Source organism: Apodemus sylvaticus, chromosome 1, assembly GCF_947179515.1.
Source record: "Apodemus sylvaticus chromosome 1, mApoSyl1.1, whole genome shotgun sequence".
Taxonomy (NCBI): domain Eukaryota; kingdom Metazoa; phylum Chordata; class Mammalia; order Rodentia; family Muridae; genus Apodemus; species Apodemus sylvaticus.
The window spans coordinates 131123766-131145017 of NC_067472.1; positions in this window are offsets into that span (position 1 = coordinate 131123766).

Here is a 21252-nt window from a genome sequence, read left to right on the forward strand (position 1 = left end):
CACTGATTTGCTGGAGTTGATTTTATAACCTGCCACTTTGCTGAAGTTGTTTATCAGCTGTAGGAGCTCTCTAGTGGAGTTCTTTGGGTCACTTAGGTAGACGATCATGTCGTCTGCAAATAATGATAGTTTGACTTCTTCTTTTCCAATTTGTATCCCTTTGACCTCCTTATGTTGTTGAATTGCCCGAGCTAGTACCTCAAGTACAATATTGAAAAGATAAGGAGAAAGGGGGCAGCCTTGTCTGGTCCCTGATTTTAGTTGGATTGCTTCAAGTTTCTCTCCATTTAGTTTGATGCTGGCTACCGGTTTGCTGTATATTGCTTTTACTATGTTTAGGTATGGGCCTTGAATTCCTGTTCTCTCCAAGACTTTAAGCATGAAGGGATGCTGAATTTTGTCAAATGCTTTTTCAGCATCCAATGAAATGACCATGTGGTTTTGTTCTTTGAGTTTGTTTATGTAGTGGATTGTATTGATGGATTTCCGTATGTTGAACCAACCCTGCATTCCCGGGATAAAGCCTACTTGATCATGGTGGATGATCGTTTTGATGTGTTTTTGGATTCGGTTGGCAAGAATTTTATTGAGTAATTTTGCATCTATGTTCATAAGGGAAATTGGTCTGAAGTTCTCTTTCTTTGTTGGATCTTTTTGTGGCTTTGGTATCAGCGTAATTGTGGCTTCGTAGAAGGAATTGGGTAGTGTTCCTTCTGTTTCTATTTTGTGGAATAGTTTGAAGAGTATTGGTGTTAACTCTTCTTTGAAGGTCTGGTAGAATTCTGCACTGAAGCCATCTGGTCCTGTGCTTTTTTTGGTTGGAAGACTTTCTATGACTCCTTCTATTTCTTTAGGCATTATCGGACTGTTTAGAGAGTTGCCTTGGTCATGGTGACTGTTCACAGCAGTAAAATCCTAAGTAAAATCCTCACTAATACACTTGGAAATAGCAGGAATTCTTTCCTTCATTGTATATGATAACTAATCTTGGTTCTCAACTTTATACTTTTAGGAAGAGAACCTTCAGTGTATTATTGCTTCCAAGAGTATGGCCTTGGGGGTGGGGGGTTAAAATTCTTAATTAGGATAGGATGGCTGAGTTTACTGTGATCAGTGCTATCCCTAATTTCTGCCTTGGCTTACCTGGATGATGGATTGTGAATTGGAAATGTCGGTCCAATACACACTTTTCCTCTCTGAGTTGCTTTTGGTCAAAGTAATTCATCATAGGAACAAAAAGAAAATGAGGACATAAAATGATAGAGACCTGACATATCTGAAAAGATGATAGAAACCCAGGAGAAAAGTTGAGATCTTCTTGCCATGTCTGTGGAAGCCCAAGTTTCGTTCTAGAAGCTGGGATGCAGAATCCCTTCCCTAGAATTTAGAGTAAGCTGTTTTTCTGATTCTTTTTCCAGAGAACCCAGGAAGTTTTAACCCAGGGTGGGAGCACTTGAGTTTGCATGGTTTGCATGTCAGTCTCTTGTTCTCATTTGTTCATGCTTAGGTGAAGCCGTTTATCTCAAGCATTTGTAATCATGAATTTCAAAGATAAAGGTTTATATTCTCCAAATCCCAAGACCTTCAGAGTCTATCCTTAATCCCAGAAGCCTAGAATTAACATTTTCATCTTCTGGGATCTACTGTAGTAATTATAATCTGGAATCGTGGGTTGTTATAGTCTACTTTGAAGATCTGTAATTAAAGCAAATGGGCAAGAAAAATAAAGTAAAAAGAAAAAATCAAACAGTGATGAAGAATGAAGAAACGTCATAGAATAGCAGCTTACTAGCTTCCTTAAACAAAGAAGATAATGTATAGTCAAATCTATCTAAAACTGTGGCAATCAGGCTTAGAAATACTTTCAGGCAGACCCTTTGTTGTTGGCACACAAACAAGCAAACACTGAAGGTTTTCTCACACAATTACAAACCTATGGGGTGGGGGTGGGGGGACTGGGAAAGGGGAAAGCTTTTGGAATGTAAACAAAGAATATAGAAAATTAAAAATTAAAACTGCATCCTGGCAGGGTTTTGTCCATCACAGACAAGAAGCTTTGTTATATGATACTTACCATTTTTATTATTTCCTGACTAACCTGTTACCTACTGGGTACTGTGTGCCATAGACTGCTACTTCTCCTGGTTTGTACCAGTAAGTATCATCAAACTTGGTAAAATACACACTTGGTAAAATTCATGAGGTCTGGGCTGAGACACTACAGTTCTGGAGAGTACCTAGCAGCTGGAAAACATGTTGGCCCATGCACAAAACTAGGAATAATAAGGTATACCTTGAATGTATCTGCACTATCTCTTCTAGAAAAGCTATATCCAAACATGGAAAAGACTTGCCACTATAACATTTATATAATTTGTTTATTGTCTTTCATTTGTCTACAAGACCAGGCAGGATATCTATTGTTCTTAATCCTTATTCTTCTCAGTCTTCTCAATGCAGAAATTATTTATCTTGATCTCATTGTTTGGTGAATCTCTTGCTCCACTTTTTTTGTGATGTAGCTACCATGTCATAATGTGTCACACTGCATTCTTACCTCAGAGATTTTTTCCTATTCCATATAACAAGTTCATTAAATACAGGGATTTCTTTCCTCCTTCCTCACTTCCTAATGAATCATAAGATCTAAGTTACATAGTAGTAACTGCTTAACTGGATGGATGCATGAATAAATGAATGAATGGATACTAATGCTTGTCAGATCCAGTATTAATTATACCACCTACATACATACAGGTATATAAGCACAGTGAGAAAGAATTTTCCAACTTTATCCCTTCATAGGATCAGATCAAACTAAGTTAAGGTTACAAAGCCTATAGCAGAATAGAGTCTAAAGACTGAGATTTCATTCACTCACTAATGAGATGAATTAAATGATGTAAAGTGATGAACCTTGTACCTCCAGCACCCTGGGAGGCAAAGAGAAAAGGGTGAAGATGAAGACCTTGGCTGCTCCTGAAGGCTCCCAGGAAGCATGGACACACAGCACAGAGCACTCCAGGGAGGCTCATGGGGATTATGCCTTTTGAAGAGGGTAGATTCATTTCTGCAAAGCCAAGTTCCAGGTTTGTCCCCATTCATGAACTGCTTGATGAGAACGGCAGGGTGTGTGACTAATGGGTTCTGGTTGCTTTTGGGCTGATGTGAAATGCATGTGATAATTAGCTAAGTAAATTAGCTCTGTCCTCATTATTTTTTATTTAAAACGGTTTCATAGGGATAGCCTTTTACAATGATTTCTGCTCTAATTTCTCATTATTTCCACTGGGAGATGGGGGAAAAATTAACAAGTAACATTTTCCTCCCTACTGTGGAGTATTTGTCCCATTCACCTCTTTTGGTTCTTCCAAACCTGTTCATCTATGTCTGTCCTATTACATGGATTAATCACGGAAATCCTGGTGGTGGCTCCCTCCCATATCGTTGTTTTGATCATGGGATTAGCATTAGCATCACAGTTGGAGTTCCTTCTGAATATTCTCAGATCAGTGGACACTTTTATGCCTCACAGTGCAGAGAGAAATATATAAGATTTACTCGGAGTTTCTGCAACTACAAGCAAGAGGACTTTCAATGCTGGCATATTAACATCCCAGATGTATGATGTGGCCCACTCTTGGGGACATGCCTATCTGTTCCAGATCTCTGATGCCTGGTGGCTGTGGTGAAAGATGAGAATGCAGTTCTTGTCCCTGGGATGGACACTAGGCTTCAGAATCATGCAAATCCTATTATACACTGCTTGCTCTGGCAAACTCCCTGTGAGATTTTTTGATAATGCTTTGAGTTGAATGTCTTTAATCAGTTGAATTAACATATTTTTGGTAGAAATAGTTTATTGTTTTCGAGAAATTTAATCCTGGAGAACATTGTATAAAGGAAGTTACCTAGATAAAGTTTTAAATTAAATCACCTGACTTTGCCTATCAGAATCGGAGCTCAAATCAGCAAAATTACATGCTTCCTGGAGTTTATTTTACAGGAAATTTAATGAAGTGGGTTTTGAAGTAGGTTAATGGGTGTGGCTTTTTAAAAGATGTCAAATAATTTGTTTGAAAGTCTTTAAGAGAGTGACAGCCCCATTTATTGAGTCCTGTGAAGGCTCAATATTTCATTGTATGGGAATGCTAGGGTAGTGAGGCAGGAGTAGATGGGTGGATAGGGGAGCACCATCATAGAGGCAGGGTAAGGGGGGATGGGATAGTGGGTTTGCAGAGGGGAAACAGGAAAGGGGATAACATTTGAAATGTAAATAAATAAGTGATAAAAATAAAAAAAAAGAAAGTCTTCTCAATGATACACAGTGACTAGTTAATTCTCTCTCAGTCTCTCTCTGTCTCTGTCTCTCTGTCTCTCTCTCTCTCTCTCTCTCTCTCTCTCTCTCTCTCTCTCTCTCTTACTCCCCCTCCCTCCCCACCACTCTGTGAGTGTGTGTTTGTGCGTATGTCAGTCAGTCAGTCAGTCAGTCAGTCTGTCTGTTTGTCTGTCTGTCTCACTCACTCACTCACTTATTCACTTACCACTCCAAATCTAGTTTGGCTTTATGAACTCCTTTACTAAGAGAAGTGATATTCTGACTTTTAGAAAGGGAAGTCATAAGAAACATGGCCTAGTCCCCAAAAATGGCTCATTGCCCAGCCTGGAGGGTGTAACTGATCATTAAGAGGGTCTGACCAACACAATAAGGAAGCTCTGGTTCTACATGTAAATAGGAGGCACCAGCCAGGTGCAAAATGGTGTCATTATAGATGACCAGGTGTATTGAGCTTTCCAATATCATCATTCCCACTTTGCTTAAGAAAGCCCACACAGTAGTCATACAGGGTATTTCTGTCTGTCCTCAAAGCCAGTAATGCTGAAGTTACTGAATTTCAGTTGAATTAAACAGCAAGAGCTAAACCATTGAAGCAAGATATCAGACTATTCATCTGTAAGCAGACTCACTGGTATCTGTTCTGATAAAAGTTGTGGAGATTTAAGAATAAATAGATGTAAACAAATTAAAAAGAATAAATAAATAAATAAATAAATAAATAAATAAATAAATCCCTTATCATATTGCCTACAAGAAGAGCTCCTGAGCAATTTGTACATCCCAAACTTCATAGTTCTCTAAGTCTATTCAGTGACAATCTGTGCGATCAGTATTTCACTTCCTAAGTTCACTTTCCTGAAGCATCCTCAGAATAAAGAGAATTCATCTATTTATCTAGTTGGTCATAGTTGATGTAGTAGTAGCTAACACTTCACAAAAATGATGCACTGAAGAGGAAAAAATCTACTCTGGACAGTTAATTTTTACAGAACTCAGAGTCAGGTATATTTTTGTAATTTTCAAGTTTACATTAAAAATCCCAATTTATATATAAAACTTTTTAATACTTACTATTAGATTTTTCTAGTATATATTGGTGTTAGGGCACAATACTATAAGAGTAATATAAATATTTATTGATCACCCTGTCTTTCACCATTACAAATGTGAGTTACTATTTCTCAATATCATATTATCATTATTTACAACTTTGTTATGAATTTCTTTTAATGTTAATGAATGCACGCACATAAGACTATTTATCTCTTTCTAAAACCAGGTCCAAATTTTACTTCTCAGCACTATGGTTGTTCTTAAAAGAATTTTCTGGCGTTTTGAGCAGACTATAGATCCTCACCATTCTGTTTGATGCTCATCAATGGTCTAGTAAATTGTGCCAGGTTTGGATGACATGACCCATTGATAAAGAACTCTCTGACTGGACACCCTAGATGCTAGCTTTTTCCTAATAGCTAGACCAGTTAATGATAGTGGAATTCTACTTAATAAATCCAGTGAGCTCTAGGCATTCCTATTGATCTAGTTCTTTTTATCCCAAATTCATTCTAGCTGTAGAATTTAACTTCTTAGCTTAATGTGTGCCAAACTAGTGGGATAGGACCTCTTTCTGAAAGCTTAATTCAACTGAGCATGGCCATCTTTCAAGCTCACGCCAATCCCAGTCTCTTCTTTCTGGATCCTGGATATTGTTTGTAGTTTAATTTACTCCATCTAGATGAATAAGGCAGAAAAACACCTCAGCTTTAAGCAGAAGCAAGATCATTTTGAACCAAGCAAAAGCTCTGATCCTTCTCAAAGCACCATAGCCTTGTAAGCATCACTTTGATGACCTTCATGATGTTTGCTCTTATGCATGAACATCTATGTGTCATGTACTGACAGGTACTTTTGCATATTCTAAAGAGAGAATTGAGGACTGAAAATTGGAGTTAGTTCCCTAAAACCACACTGTGAAGAAAGTGTCAGATGCTTAGCCAGTGACAAAGTTGGTTCCCTTAACCACTTTCCTGCTGAATTTCTTTTTTTTTTAATATTTTTATTTTCTATATTCTTTGTTTACATTCCAAATGATTTCCCCTTTCCCGGATCCCCCCTCCCCATATGTCCCATAAACCTTCTTCTCACCATCCCTTCTCCAATCACCTCCCTCCTTTTTCTCTGTCCTTATATTCCCTTCCCATGCTAGATCAATCCTTTTCAGGATCAGGACCCTCTCCATACTTCTTCATGGGAGTCATTTGTTATGCAATTTGTGCCTTGGGTATTCAGGGCTTCTGGGCTAATTAATATCCACTTATCAGAGATTGTATTCCATGTGTATTCTTTTGTGATTGGGTTCCCTCACTTAGGATGATATTTTGCAGATCAAACCATTTGCCTAAAAATTTTGTGAATTCGTTGTTTCTAATTGCTGAGTAGTATTCCATTGTGTAAATATACCACATTTTCTGTATCCATTCCTCCTTTGAGGGGCATCTGGGTTCTTTCCAGCTTCTGGCTATTATAAATAAGGCTGCTATGAACATAATGGAGCATGAGTCTTTATTGCATGCCGGGGAATCCTTTGGGTATATGCCCAGGAGAGGTATATCAGGGTCCTCTGGAAGTCTCATGTCTAGTTTTCTGAGGAACCTCCAGACTGATTTCCACAGTGGTTGTACCATCTTACAGCCCCACCAGCAGTGGAGGAGTGTTCCTCTTTCTCCGCATCCTGGCCAACACCTGCTGTCTCCTGAGTTTTTGACCTTAGCCATTCTGACTGGTGTAAGGAGAAATCTCAGGGTTGTTTTGATTTGCATTTCCCTAATGAATAATGATGTTGAGCACTTCTTAAGGTGCCTCTCGGCCATCCGAAATTCTTCAAGTGAAAATTCTTTGTTAAGATCTGTACCCGGAGGTCAAGGGGATACAAATTGGAAAGGAAGAAGTCAAATTATGACTATTTGCAGATAACATGATAGTCTACTTAAGTGACCCGAAAACCTCCACCAGAGAACTCCTACAGCTGATAAACAGCTTCAGCAAAGTGGCTGGTTATAAAATCAACTCAAGCAAATCAGTTGCCTTCCTATACTCAAAGGATAAGCAGGCTGAGAAAGAAGTTAGGGAAATGACACCCTTCAAAATAGCCACAAACAATATAAAGTATCTTGGTGTGACTCTAACCAAACAAGTGAAAGATCTATTTGACAAGAACTTCAGGTCTCTGAAGAAGGAAATCGAAGAAGACCTCAGAAAATGGAAAAATTTGCCATGCTCCTGGATTGGCAGGATTAATATAGTTAAAATGGCCATCTTGACAAAAGCGATCTACAGATTCAATGCAATCCCCATCAAAATCCCAACTCAGTTCTTCACAGAGTTAGAAAAAGCAATTCTCAAATTCATCTCGAATAACAAGAAACCCAGGATAGCTAAAACTATTCTCAACAACAAAAGAAATTCTGGGGGAATCAGTATCCCTGACTTCAAGCAATACTACAGAGCAATAGTGTTAAAAACTGCATGGTATTGGCACAGTGACAGATAAGTGGACCAATGGAATAGAATTGAAGATCCAGAAATGAATCCACACACCTATGGTCACTTGATCTTTGACAAAGGAGCTGAAAACATCCAGTGGAAAAAAGATAGCCTTTTCAACAAATGGTGCTGGTTCAATTGGAGATCAGCATGTAGAAAAATGCGAATTGATCCATTCTTATCTCCATGTACTAAACTTCACTCCAAGTGGATCAAGGACCTCCATGTAAAACCAGACACACTGAAACTAATAGAAAAGAAACTGGGGAAGACCCTTGAGGACATGGGCACAGGGGAAAAGTTCCTGAACAGATCACCAATCACTTATGCTTTAAGATCAAGAATTGACAAATGGGACCTCATAAAATTACAAAGTTTCTGTAAGGCAAAGGACACTGTTAAAAGGACCAAACAGCAACCATCAAATTGGGAAAGGATATTCACCAACCCCACATCTGATAGAGGGCTAATATCCAATATATTCAACGAACTCAAGAAGTTAGACCCCAGGGAGCCCTGCTGAATTTCTAAGTACTTTGCAAGCCTTCCTTCTCTTACTTGGCATCAGTGGTGACCCGTGGAATGCACCATGGACCAGAGCTGAACCCTGCCAACATCCAGACACTATTAGAATTGTACTGAAATCATTGTCATCACAGTGAGAGAAATTATGATAACCTATTGCATAAATTGACCATTTGGGCCACCATGATAATATATACATTTTTCTCTCAAAATAAAGATGGCTTTTCTTTCTTTTTTCTTTTTTCACTAGATTTAAAATTCTCACATCTTTTAGAGAACTACCATCTTGGAAATGTACCACAAATAATCCATATTGTTTAACTAAATTGTTCTGTTTATGCCCTACTTTCAATTCCTGGTGGGACATAGTATAATTGTTTGTGAGAATTACCTTTAAACATAACACTATTTCTTGGCTCCACATAAGCAATTATTATATTTTATGCCTCAAAACCTAATAGAAAGTATTTCATAAATCAGAAAATTCGCAAGTATCACCGAGGTACATACGTTTTCTTTGCCATTTTTTAAACAATACTTTTTAAATATTAGTTGGTTTAAGTTATTCATGTCTATATTTACCTTCTTATTAATAGGTCATTTGAAAATTCCCCTACCCATTTTATTGTTAGTCATAGTGCAGTAGTATATTTTCCCCATAAGTGACGAACAGGTCAACTAGCTTGTAATGATGATTTCTCATCATCATTACTTGAAACTGATCAATTAACCTCAATGGGAAGAGATTGATCCTGAGTTAATCAAATTTAGTTTGGGCATGAACATTTGATAATCTTAGAACTTTGATCCAGTTACTTTATTTTTTTTTGTCAAATTTTTTTTCTATATTCTTTGTTTACATTCCAAATGATTTTCCCTTTCCTGGTTCCCTCTTCCCCATAAGTCCGATAAGCCCTCTTCCTTCCACCCATTCTCCAATCAAACCCCTCCTACTTCTCTGTCCTGGTACTCCCCTCCAATGCTGGATCAAGCCTTTCCAGGACCAGGGACCTCTCCTTCCTTCTTTTTGGGAATCATTTGATATGTAAATTGTGTCTTGGGTATTCAGAGCTTCTGGGCTAATATCAACTTCTCAGTGACTGAATTTCATGTGTGTTCTTTTTTGATTGGGTTACCTCACGTAGGATGATATTTTCTAGTTCCAACCATTTACCTAAAAATTTCATGATTTCATTGTTTTTAATTGCTATGTAGTATTCCATTGTGTAAATATATCACATTTCCTGTATCCATTCTTCCATTGAAGGACATCTGGGTTCTTTCCAGCTTCTGGCTATTACAAATATGGCTGCTATGAACATAGTGGAGCATGTGCCCTTATTGCATGCCGGGTAATCCTCAGACAGAAACCTAGAAAAATGACATTGTTGACAGCCTAAGCAATGGGCCTTGAGAGCTACTGATCTTACAGTTTCACTTGACCTACTCTGCAACTTCCCAAAAAATAAAACAAACAAACAAGTAGGATGATTGTTGCTATTTAACTCTAAAACACAAAAATAATTTTAAAAATTTGTCATTTACAGGAAATTTCATAAGGTTCTACTCATACATGAAAAGTTATAGGTATCCAATGGCTGCTAAGAGAAGTTGGATCTGTTTCCTCCAGGACAAGCTGGCATATGAGTTGTCAAATCCCAAGATGTTAGTTAGTTCTGGACACATGTAACTAAAAGCAGTGCTAAATGGACTTGGTGTATTTTGTATACATATGGCAATACTAATTAAAGAAAAGATTCTGAATTTGAGAATCAGGGTACAGGAAAAGTTGGAAAACTGTAGTATAAATTTAGTGTTTTTATTAGAAGTTCTCAAGAGCTTCAGGTGTCTGCTTTGGGATCTGAACAGCCTGGCCCACAGCACTTGGTTTCCAGCAAGTGCAAGAGCCTGGTGTGCACCCGGAGGCAGACTGGGAAGACACAGCTTGCTCTGGTGGGTCCGGCCCCACAGAGCTCAGGTTCCAGTCCTGAGGCCTCTGGCAGGAGCCTTCAGATCTCCTCTTCAGGATCCAGAACAGCCTGGGCTACAACACCACATCTCCAGGACCTGCAAGAGGCCAGGGGGGCACCCAGAGGCCAGCTGGGAGGAGTCAGTGTGCTCTGGTAAGTCCAGCAGGCTCCGGGTGGGAGCCTTCAAGTGCCTGCTTCTGAATCTGAACAGCCTGGGCTACAGCACCCTGTCTCCAGACAGTGCAGGAGGTCAGCTGTGCACCAGAGGCCACCTAGGAAGAGGCAGCTTGCACTGGTGAGTCCAGCATTGACAACAAGACCAACTAACACCAGTGAGAACTAGATGGCAAAAGGCAAATGCAGGAACATCACTAACAAAAATCAAGGCAATATGTCAGAATCTGAACCCAATTCTCCTTTAACAGCATGTCCTGGATACCCCAGCACACCAGAAAAACAAGATTTGGATTTAAAATCACTGGTCATGATGTTAGTACAGGAACACATGAAGGACATATTTAAAGAAATTCAGGAGAAAATGGATCAAAAGTTAGAAGCCCTTACAAGGGAAACACAAAAATCATTGAAAGAAATTCAGGAGAATAAAAAAGCCAATAAGGAGGAAACGCAAAAATCACTTAAAGAACTACAGGATAACTTTGGTCAACAGGCTGAGGTCAAGAAAGAGGAAACACAAAAATCTCTTAAAGAATTACAGGAAAACATAAACAAGCAAGTGAAAGAGCTAAGCAAAACCATCCAGGATCTAAAATCAGAAGTAGAAACAACTAAGAAAACTCAAAGGGAGACAACTTTGGAGATAGAAAACCTTGGGAAAAATCAGGGGACATAGATGCAAATATCAACAACAGCATACAAGAGATAAAAGAAAGAATCTCAGATGCTGAATATACTCTGAGGGACTTCTTGCTATTCAAAGGAAAAATACAACAAGAAGAACTCTCAATCCTGAATGATGGTGCCCTTGCATTTAGTTTCTTCTTCATAAAAGAAACTTTACTAAAGTTCAAAGCACACATTGTACCTAACACAATAATTGCGGGGGACTTCAACACTGCACTTGCCTCAATGGACCGATCAGGAAAACAGAAACTAAACAGGGACACTGTGAAACTAATTGAAGCCTTGGACCAATTAGATTTAACAGATATATATAGAGAACATTTTATCATAAAGCAAAAGAATATACCTTTTCCTCAGCACCTCATGGTACCTTCTCCAAAATCAACCATATAATTGGTCACAAGACAGACCTCAACAAATATAAGAAGATCGAACTAATCCCATGCCTCCTATCAGATCACTATGGAGTAAAGGTGGTCTTCAATAGCAACAAAAACAACAGAAAACCCACATATACGTGGAAACAGAGCAACATTCTATTCAATGATACCTTGGTCAAGGAAGAAATAAAAAAAGAAATTAAAGATTTTTTAGAACTTAATGAAAATGAAGGTACAACATACCCAAATCTTTGCGACACAATGAAAGCAGTGCTAAGAGGAAAACTCAAAGCCCTGAGTGCCTCCAAATAGAAAATGGAGAGAGCATACACTAACAGCTTAATGACACACCTGAAAGCCCTGGAACAAAAAGAAGCTATTTCACCCAGGAGGAGTAGAAGGCAGGAAATCATCAAACTCAGGGCCGAAATCAATCAAGTAGAAACAAAGAGAACCATACAAAGAATCAAAAAAAACAGGAGCTGGTTCTTTGAGAAAATCAACAAGATAGATATAAACCCTTAGCCAGACTAACCAAAGGGACAGTATACAGATTAACAAACTTAGAAATGTAAAGGGAGCTATAACAAGACACTGAGGAAATTCAAAAAAATCATTAGATCCTACTACAAAAGCCTATATTCAACACAACTGGAGAATCTGGAGGAAATGGACAGTTTCCTAGACAGATATCTGACACCAAAACTAAATCAGAATCAAATAGATCATCTAAACAGTCCCATAACACCCGAAGAAATAAAAAGGGTCATAGAAAGTCTCCCAACCAAAAAAAGCACAGGACCAGATGGCTTCAGTGCAGAATTCTATCACACCTTCATAGAAGACCTAACACCAATACTCTTCAAACTATTCCACAAAATAGAAACAGAAGGAACTCTACCCAACTCATTCTATGAAGCCACAATTATGCTGATACCAAAACCACACAAAGATCCAACAAAGAAAGAGAACTTCAGGCCAATTTCCCTTATGAATCTTGATGCAAAAATACTTAATAAAATTCTTGCCAACTGAATCCAAGAACACATCAAAACGATCATCCAACATGATAAAGTAGGCTTGATCCTAGGGATGCAGGGATGGTTCAATATAAGGAAATCCATCAATGCTATCCACTACATAAACAAACTCAAAGAAAAAAAAACATATGATCATCTCATTAGATGCAGAAAAAGAATTTGACAAAATCCAGCATCCTTTCATGCTAAAAGTCTTAGAAAGAACAGGAATTCAAGGCCCATACCTAAACATAGTAAAAGCAATATACAGCAAACCAGTAGCCAACATCAAACTAAATGGAGAGAAACTTGAAGCAATCCCACTAAAATCAGGGACTGGACAAGGCTGTCCACTCTCTCCATATCTTTTCAATATAGTACTTGAAGTTCTAGCTAGAGAAATTAGACAACATAACGAGGTCAAGGGGATACAAATTGGAAAGGAAGAAGTCAAATTATCACTATTTGCAGATAACATGATAGTCTACTTAAGTGACCTGAAACCCTCCACCAGAGAACTCCTACAGCTGCTAAACAACTTCAGCAAAGTGGCTGGTTATAAAATCAACTCAGGCAAATCAGTTGCCTTCCTATACTCAAAGGATAAACAGGCTGAGAAAGAAGTTAGTGAAATGACACCCTTCACAATAGCCACAAACAATATAAAGTATCTTGGTGTGACTCTAACCAAACAAGTGAAAGACCTATATGGCAAGAACTTCAGGTCTCTGAAGAAGGAAATCGAAGAAGACCCCAGAAAATGGAAAAATCTGCCATGCTCGAGGATTGGCAGGATTAATATAGTTAAAATGGCCGTCTTGCCAAAAGTGATCTACAGATTCAATGCAATCCCCATCAAAATCCCAACTCACTTCTTCACAGATTTAGAAAAAGCAATTCTCAAAATCATCTGGAATAACAAAAAAACCCAGGATAGCTAAAACTATTCTCAACAACAAAAGAAATTCTGGGGGAATCAGTATCCCTGACTTCAAGCAATACTACAGAGCAATAGTGTTAAAAACTGCATGGTATTGGCACAGTGACAGACAAGTGGACCAATAGAATAGAATTGAAGATCCAGAAATGAATCCACACACCTATGGTCACTTGATCTTCAACAAAGGAGCTGAAAACCTCCAGTGGAAAAAAGATAGCCTTTTCAACAAATGGTGCTGGATCAATAGGAGGTCAGCATGCAGAAGAATGCGAATTGATCCATTCTTATCTCCATGTACTAAACTTCACTCCAAGTGGATCAAGGACCTCCATGTAAAACCAGACACACTGAAACTAATAGAAAAGAAACTGGGGAAGACCCTTGAGGACATGGGCACAGGGGAAAAGTTCTGGAACAGAATACCAATAACTTATGCTCTAAGATCAAGAATTGACAAATGGGACCTCATAAAATTACAAAGATTCTGTATTGCAAAGGACATTGTTAAAAGGACAAAATGGCATCCATCAAATTGGGAAAGGATATTCACCAACCCCACATCTGATAGAGGGCTAATATCCAATATATACAAAGAACTCAAGAAGTTAGACCCCAGGGAACCAAATAACCCTATTAAAAATGGGGTACAGATCTGACCAAAGAATTTTCACCTGAAGAAATTTGGATGGCCGAGAGGCACCTTAAGAAGTGTTCAATATCATTAGTCATTAGGGAAATGCAAATCAAAACAACCCTGAGATTTCACCTTACACCAGTCAGAATGGCTAAGATCAAAAACTCAGGAGGCAGCAGGTGTTGGTGAGGATGTGGAAAAAGAGGAACACTCCTCCACTGTTGGTGGGGCTGTATGATGGTACAACCACTTTTGAAATCAGTCTGGCGGTTCCTCAGAAAACTGGGCATGTCACTTCCGAAAGATCCTGCTATACCACTCCTGGGCATATACCCAGAGGATTCCCCAGCATGTAATAAGGATATATGCTCCACTATGTTCATAGAAGCTCTATTTATAATAGCCAGAAGCTGGAAAGAACCCAGGTATCCCTCAACAGAAGAATGGATGCAAAAAATGTGGTATATCTACACAATGGAGTACTATTCAGCCATTAGAAACAATGAATTCATAAAATTCTTAGGCAAATGGATGGAGCTGGAGAACTAAGTGAGGTAACCCAGTCTCAAAAGATCAATCATGGTATGCACTCACTAATAAGTGGATATTAGCTTGGTAAACTGGAATATGCAAAACATAATCCACACTTCAAGTGAGGTACAAGAAGAACGGAGGAGTAGCCCCTAGTTCTGGAAAGACCCAGTGTATTAGTATACGACAAAACCAGAACAGGGAAGTGTGAAGGGATGGGTGGGAGAATAGAGGGAGGGAAGGGGGCTTATGTGACTTTTGGGGAGTAGGGAACCAGAAAAGGGGAAATCATTTGAAATGTAAATAAAAAAATATATCGAATAAAGAGAAAATAAATATTAAAAAAAAGAAAAATCCAACAGCTTTCCACAATAAAAGTCCAACTATAATACAGAAAAAAAAAAAAAAGAAAACTGGACATGACACTTCCGGAGAACCCTGCTATACCCTTCCTGGGCATATACCCAAAGGACTCGCCAGCATGCAATAAAGACACATGTTCCATTATGTTCATAGCAGCCATATAATAGCTAGAAGATGGAAAGAATCCAGATATCCCTCAAAGGAGGAATGGATACAGAAAATGTGGTATATTTACACGATGGAATACTACTCAGCAATTAGAAACAATCAATTCACAAAATTTTTAGGCAAATGGTTTGATCTGCAAAATATCATCCTAAGTGAGGTAACCCAATCACAAAAGAATACACATGGAATGCAATCTCTGATAAGTGGATATTAATTAGCCCAGAAGCTGTGAATATCCAAGGCACAAATCGCATAACAAATGATTCCCATGAAGAAGTATGGAGAGGGTCCTGATCCTGGAAAGGATTGATCTAGCATTGGAGGGGAATATAAGGACAGAGAAAAAGAATGGAGATGATTGGAGAAGGGATGGAGAGAAGAAGGTTTATGGGACATATGGGGAGAGGGGATCTGGGAAAGGAGAAATCATTTGGAATGTAAACAAATAATATAGAAAATAAAAATATTTAAAAAAAGAAGTTCTCAAGAGAAAATTGTAAAAAGTACAACAGTCCCAACAGCAGCAAATTTTATTGTTAAACTGTTAAAGAGATCACTGCCAAGGAGAGTAGAAATACTGCTTATGCATTTTTCGTACTTAGAATCAGTAAGTGCCATTATAGAGAGACATATAGAGTTGGATAGAAGTGAAGTACACACACACACACACACACACACACACACAATTTTTACATCTAAAGTTAAAAGACATAATAATACATGTGGCAAACAGAAATTTCTTTCTAGAACCCAGAGACAGGTGAGAATTTCTCATGGAATCATTTTGCGAAAATAGTCAGAAAAATAAAGGATCATAAAGTGGAGGCATCCAAAATTCTTAGTCTTCCTGTTGAATATGATTTGATGAACAAATCTGAGCCACTAATCTCTTGCTGTGTCTTTTCTCGATAATCTGTTCCACACTTCTGGAGCTGAGAGGCATAGCTATAGCATGTACCCCGCTTTTTCTCACCCATCTTTGGTACTCTTCGTATGTTTTAATTCATAGCTTCTCACAATATTCCAGTGACATCTACTCTTTCAATAAACCATGGCAAGGCAAATGTCATCCTTTAATGTTAGAATTTCCTGTGTTCTTAAATCTGTAGTCTAGGGCTAACTGAGTTAGCATGGACAGAACACTGTGAGAGAAGTTGAGAGCAGCCCTCTCTTTTGGCTTACCTGCCTCAGATTGGAATAAAACACATTTTATGGGACTCTCTGGAGAAAAGGAGTGACATCACTGGGTTGTTACAGAAGCCATCAGGATGGCAGAATTCCAAACACAGACAAATAGTGTCTTTGGAGGAGCATCATCAGCTAGAAACCATACTGACCTAGCATGCTGGAAGCCCTGTCCAGGAGCACAAGCAGAGGTTGGGTTATATTCAAGTAGATGAACATTGGGATTTGGATGACTTCTTGTCATTCAGACATGCTTACCTAATTGAGACCTTGCTCCCAAATAATATTCCTGGATTGAAGTCCACTGTGGATATTAAAAAGCATGGAAAGTAACTATATGGGCCAATCTTATTCTGACGCCAATATTATTAAAATGGCAAAGTGTGAGAGGAATATAACAAGAGATTAAAAAAACAAGCTTCCTATTAAGATCTGTTAGAAATGTCCATACAAAATTTTCAACAAAATATTAGCAATATGAGCTGAAGTATCAGATTGCCAGACTGCATACTCTGTGACTAGTGGGATTTATCTCAGGATTATGAGGCTGGTTTAAAAGAAACACACAAAAAAAAACAGTAATATGCTCATAAAAATAATAAAAGTAGGATGATCATTTTAATACATAGAGAAAAATCAAATCATGAAACTAATACCATTTTTATAAAGACAGTCATCAAATGATGGTTGTTCAATGAACTCAGGATTGCTAGTTTGTCTCTTCTTACTACTGATGAACTTTTTCTCTGTTTTCAACACTATGTGGGATCAAAAGCCAGGTCCTAATGCTGGCTCAGAATGCTGAGCCATCTCTCCAACCCCTTCTCACAAATTTTAATTATGGAACCGTCCACAGGTATTAATTTAAAATCTGGGCTTCTTTTTTTTTAAATTTTATTCTATATATTTTTTATTTACATTTCAAATGATTTCCCCTTTTCTGGTTCCCCACTCCCCGAAAGTCACATAAGCCCACTTCCCTCCCTCTGTTCTTCCACCCATCCCTTCCCACTTCCCTGTTCTGGTTTTGTCTAATACTGCTACACTGGGTCTTTCCAGAACTAGGGGCCACTCTTCTGTTCTTCTTGTACCTCATTTGACGTGTGAATTATATTTTGCATATTCCAGTTTTCCAAGCTAATATCTACTTATTAGTGAGTGCATAACATGATTGATCTTTTGTGACTGGGTTACCTCACTTAGTATGATGTTCTCCAGCTCCATCCATTTGCCTAAGAATTTCATGAATTCATTGTTTCTTTCTTTGTTTTTTATTTATTTTTTTATTTACATTGTAAATGATTTCCCCTTTTCTGGGTCCCCACTCCCCGCAAGTCCCAGAAGCCCTCTTCAGTCCCCCTATTCTTCCATCTTCCCCTTCCCACTTCCCTGTTCTGGAATTCCCCTATACTCTTGCACTGAGTCTTTCCAGAACCAGGGTCCACTCCTCCATTCTTTTTGGACATCATTTAATTTGTGGATTATGTCCTGGGTATTCAAAGTTTCTAGGCTAATATCCACTTATCAGTGAGTGCATACCATGATTGATCTTTTGAGACTGGGTTACCTCACTTAGTATGATGTTCTCCAGCTCCATCCATTTGTCTAAGAATTTCATGAATTCATTGTTTCTAATGGCTGAATAATACTCCATTGTGTAAATATACCACATTTTTTCTATCCATTCCTCCGTTGAAGGACATCTAGGTTTTTTCCAGCTTCTGGCTATTACAAATAGGGCTGCTATGAACATAGTGGAGCATGTGTCCTCAAAAGGACAAAACGTCAACCAACAGACTGGGAAAGGATCTTCACCAACCCTAAATCCGACAGAGGGCTAATATCTAATATATACAAAGAACTCAAGAAAGTAGAACCCAGAGATCCAAATAACCCCATTAAAAAGTGGGGTACAGAGCTAAACAAAGAATTTTCACATGAAGAACTTCGGAGAGCTGAGAAACACCTTAAGAAATGTTCAACATCATTAATCATTAGGGAAATGCAAATCAAAACAACCCTGAGATTTCACCTCACACCAGTCAGAATGGCTAAGGTCAAAAACTCATGAGACAGCAGGTGTTGGCGAGGATGTGGAGAAAGAAGAACACTCCTCCACTGCTGGTGGGATTGCAAGATGGTGCAACCACTTTGGAAATCAGTCTGGCGGTTCCTCAGAAAACTGGGCATGTCACTTCCTGAGGACCCTGTTATACCACTACTGGGCATATATCCAGAGGATTCTTCAGCATGCAATAAGGAATTCATTGTTTCTAATGGCTGAATAGTACTCCATTGTGTAGATATACCACATTTTTTGCATACATTCCTCTGTTGAGGGATACCTGTGTCTTTCCAGCTTCTGGCTATTATAAATAGGGCTGCTATGAACATAGTGGAACATGTATCCTTATTACATGCTGGGGAATCCTCTGGGTATATGCCCAGGAGTGGTATAGCAGGATCTTTTGGAAGTGACATGCCCAGTTTTCTGAGGGACTGCCAGACTGATTTCCAGAGTGGTTGTACTAATTTGCAACCCCACCAGCAGGGGAGGAGTGTTCCTCTTTCTCCACATCCTCGCCAACATCTGCTGTCTCCTGAGTTTTTAATCTTAGCCATTCTGACTGGTGTAAGGTGAAATCTCAGGGTTGTTTTGATTTGTATTTCCCTGATGACTAGTGAAGTTGAGCACTTCTTAAGATGTTTCTCTGCCATCCGAAGTTCTTCAGGTGAGAATTCATTGTTTAACTCTGTAACCCATTTTTTAATAGGGTTATTTGGTTTTCTGGGGTCTAACTTCTTGAGTTCTTTGTATATATTGGATATTAGCCCTCTATCTGATGTAGGGTTGGTAAAGATCTTTTCCCAATTTGTTGGTTGCCGATTTGTCCTTTTGATGGTGTCCTTTGCTTTACAGAAACTTTGTAATTTTATGAGGTCCCATTTGTCAATTCTTGATCTTAGAGCATAAGCTATTGGTGTTCTGTACAGGAACTTTCCCCCTGTACCGATGTCCTCAAGGGTTAACCAAGACAGTGCAGATGTTAAGAAAATTATTTTACTTCATCTAGGTTATCTTAACACATATTCAATGGGATTTTGATTGAGATGACTGCCTGCTATTGCCTCAGTGTTCCCTACCAGTGATTGAACACATGCTCATCACCTAGGAAAGAAACTTAGATGAGAACGTTCAGAACTTCTGTGTCCTTCAGCAGATATTTTTGAGACATCTCACAAGAAAAATGTGCAAAGTTTATCTCATCTCTCCTCACCCTTGTATATGCCGATCATTGAGGCACGACCAATGATGCAAGCTAGCAGCTAAAACAGCAATTTCTTATTTCTTCCAGATGTGGGGGTTGGTTGAGAGTTTCCTCTTGAGTTTCCCAGGAGGCTCCTTGGCAGCAATGCAGTAGGCTAAAAGACCTAATCTATCCTTACACATGTCAGCTAATGCTACCTGTTTATTGATTTCCCAGAATTTTCCTTTACTCTCTGTTGCCTCTTTTCCTCTATAGGTCAAAACCATTTTCCAAATGCCTAGGGGAAAGGAAAGCAGATCCCACAAATCCTCTAAGGGTCTAGTCTCACAAGGACTGAGATCTCATTTCTGCCACATTGTATTTGTCAAAGCAGTTTCTGAGATGGAAACAGACCAGCAATTGAGGAACAGGAGATGTTTCTTAACAGAACCAAAGAAAACATATGGCAGACATGTGTGTGTGTGTGTGTGTGTGTGTGTGTGTGTGTTGGGATCTTTGTGATAATATTTGTAATAAAACCAATATATCCACTTCCACTTGAAACTAAATAAACCCACCCCTTCTTTCCATATCTCTGATTTAAGTGGGCAGCACCACTTTGCATCAAGTGCAAAAAGCCCAGTTGTGAGCCTTTACATTATCTATCTTTTTGATGCTATGCATGGGCATTGAGTCTATTTCTAAGCCTTGTTGTTCAACGAATTATCTCAATGTCATCTGCAGAGCCACTCATCTAGCCTAACTCTCATTTCATCATTTTTATCTGGGTATACTGAAATAAATACTGCTATGATCTTCTAGTCCCCCCACAGATTTGCAGACCACACACACACACAAACACACACAGGCATATACACAAAATTAGAGAGAGAATTTAAAATTAAATCCTATTCATGTCACTATCTTATTTTAGTCCAATACTTAAAATCATCTTTATGCTCATAAACTGGTCATGCAAGTTTTATGTCTGGAAAGCCAATCTGAATTTTGTCTTGTTCTGCCTTCTGTAGTTTCTTTTATTCCAGAGCCTGTGTACATACTGGTGTAAAGTCCTACCCACATGCAATTGATGAATGTCTAGGATTTCATTAAACTACACATTAGATGTAATCTTTTCCAAAGCTGAGTAATATTCCAGTAAATTTTTAACAAGTTTCATATTGCACACAGGGTTGTTGCACAGATCTAGTTCTACTCAGATGATTAATAACCCCCTACAACATTGTAGTTTCCACAAGGGAGGCTAGCTTCCCATCATACCTCCAGCAGCGTCGTAGATAAACTGTAAGATAACTTGTTCAATGATTGGATTAACCATATAAATATCTGAAGCTAAATGGGTCTTTGTTTATATCATAACTCTCCTACTTTAGCAGTGACTTTATGAAAGAAATTTATTATTCAAGGTGAGGCTTCATATCAGTAACAGGAAGAAGAAAATATTCCTAGGTTTGAAGGTTTGCTATAAAAATTGACTATTTTCAAAGCTTCTAGTGTAGTGACTGGAATGTTCAGTTTTCTG